Source organism: Hemibagrus wyckioides, linkage group LG27, assembly GCF_019097595.1.
Source record: "Hemibagrus wyckioides isolate EC202008001 linkage group LG27, SWU_Hwy_1.0, whole genome shotgun sequence".
Lineage (NCBI taxonomy): Eukaryota > Metazoa > Chordata > Actinopteri > Siluriformes > Bagridae > Hemibagrus > Hemibagrus wyckioides.
The window spans coordinates 4,375,001-4,377,956 of record NC_080736.1 but is presented as its reverse complement, the minus strand read 5'-3'; positions in this window follow the sequence as shown (position 1 = coordinate 4,377,956).

Sequence of the window (2,956 nt, the reverse complement as noted above, 5' to 3'; positions counted from 1 at the left end):
ACCCCTTTCATTTTTTTTTTTTTTTATTCATTTTCAATTGTACGTAAGTAAGAATCCATTCTTAGAAAGAAGACTCATCCTTCACGGCCGTTTACGTTGACAAACTTTAATTTTTTTTTCTCCTGAAATACTCCTCTACTGTCCAGAAGAATCAGACCTTTCTGACCTTCGGTGTCCTCATCGATTCTTCCTCATCGCTCTCTCTAATGAACAGGTCGAGCCACCATCGAGTTCCCGGCTCTCCATCTCTGCACATGTCCGCAGCTCGGTTTACAACTGATATAAATCAATTTGCACTTATTGAAACAATATGTGTGTGTTAATGCTGAAGAGGGAATCAGCTGAAGCTCCGGAGACAGAGACGCTTCAATAGACGATGATCAAAGTCACCCAATCTATGCTGTGGCAGCTTGTAGTAAGCAGAAAGCAGGACAAGATGAGGAAAGGTCAATCATTCTTTGATTTTTTTTTTTGCTTTTTTCTGTGTGTGTCTGTGTGTGTGTGTGTGTGTGTTCCGAAGTGCTGATGTGTGGCTCCATATGTGACGATCAACAGCACTTTGGGTTAATGACAGAGCTTTGTTCAGAACTGTATGAATCACCGCAAACTATTTTCTCTATATATTAAAACATATTGCTTTTTATTTATTTCATTCATTCTGTATACTTCTAAATAATTCTATTTTCCATACTCATAAATAACTTCGTAATATTTGAAGTTAAGATACCATTTCTAGCTTTGTGCACTAATTTAAAATATTAAAAAATATATAATATATTAAAAAAAAAAAATAATTAAAAAAATTAAAGAAATGAAAAGAAAAGAATAATAATAATAATAATAATAATAATAATAATAATAATAATAATAATAATAATAATAATATATAGATAGATAGATAGATAGATAGATAGATAGATAGATAGATAGATAGATAGATAGATAGATAGATAGATAGATAGATAGATTTCTTATTCATCCCAATGGGAAATTTACAACTTCCAGCAGTATCCACAAGCATAGGTAATAAGGTAATAAAAAAAAAGACAATAAGAATAAATAAAATAAATAAATAAATAAATAAATAAATAAAATAACATTTAGGTAAAAATCATGTACTTAATTGTCACACATAAAACTTTTAACTTTAAACTACAATCAAATATTTAGTGTCTAATTATTATTTTAATATAATAAGCTTTAATGTTTCCACATTTCCTTTATATATGTATTTACGCATACACACACACACACACACACACACACACACAAACTTATGTTCACCGAGCGCTCAGCTGTACAGGATTACAGCTGTGTCCTCACTGAGCAGGTGCTTCGCTCATCTCTATAACAGTAAAAACAATACATTTAAAGAAGGCCCTAATGAACAGGTGTGTGTGCTGAACAGGTAACGTCATTAATATTATCTCCAAGAACACCTTCTTCTTCTCTCCGTCACCCGGTCGCCTGTTTAATGCACATAAATACCTGCACTTTATTTAGCAAAGGTGTGATTATGCTAACATGGCTCAAGAACAACAACACGTTCTCATTAATAACATGGAGCGGAGTTGGAACAAGAGCAGCAGTCTTGAAAAGTGATTTTATTCCCTGGAGGGCTTCTGTGTGGCATTTAATTATAGATGAATATAAAAAGAAACTGACACCTTGTTAATGCTTTGTGTTTATTTCAAACCCATGTCTGCTCTCTGAGATGCCCCAAGTGCTCGTTCATAAGGTGTTTTCTTCAACCTCTAGAATTCTGTGTAAGGTTATCTAACACTGGGGAAAACACACGTCAAAAACACACTCATTTGAAATAAAATTCATTCGTTTATACTGATTACAATAGCCCTATAAGTTCATTTCCATTCCTCTGTCAGACTGGACCATCATGGGGTTAACTTGATCAGTTATCATAATCTGACTTATTATTTTTATCCTCAGTAAGCACTTAGTCCAGGTTAGGGTCAATCCTCAGAGTATCCAGGGCAGCAATGCTGGCTTTGATCTAGAATGTTTTGGGATTTGGGAGGAAACCAGAGAACCCAGATGACCACAAGAAGAAGATTCAGAGAGCGTAACACCCTGTCACACCCTCCATACAGTAGTTCTCACATTTCCTAACCCAAATGTTTTTCCTTTGCTTCGTTGTCTTATTCCTGATTATTTTTCCACTCTCACTTTCCAGATGTGAGATTTTAAAGACTTAATCTGATCCCAACAGCAGTATCTAATCACTCGGACACTCGCTTTCCTGTCCACTGAAGCAGTCCGGCTCACTTCTGCCTCCGACTCTGCTCATATTCCTCTCATTCAGACATGACTAAATGAATTTGGATAGATTCACCAATTTCCACTTTCTTAACCGGGACAAAATTACACCGCTGCTCTTTTCCTAACCGCGTGTTTGCCACGTAACCATGACGACGTCATTACGGCTGTATTTTCAATCATTAATCATTCTCACTTTTAATATTTCCTCCGGCGCTCGTCGTTTCCGTGTGTCCCAGTAATTGTCTTCCTCCGGGGCAGAGTTTGGAATTGCTTTCGTACCTGTCCGTAATGTTAGCGTGTTTACTCAGCTGCAGTGGCTCTGCTGTCCTCTCTTAGCCTGAAACATCAGCCCCCAAATATTTCATTTCCCAAGTAAAACACACACACACACACACACACACCTCTGTATTGCTGTCTTCATGTGTATTTACATAGTTACTCCTCTAGTCAGACAAAATTGTCATGTATATCTGTCATGATCGTCCCCACAAAGAGTTAAATACACACACACACACACACACACACGGGGTGATGAATGTGCAATCAGGCTGATTAACTCATTATTATAGGGCAGGGGATCCTCAGTAGGAAATGGGGGGGCGAGACTTGTGGATGACTGTTTATGTCCCTCCATCCTCCTCACAGCTGCGAAAGAGAGAGAGAGAGAAAGAGAGAGAGA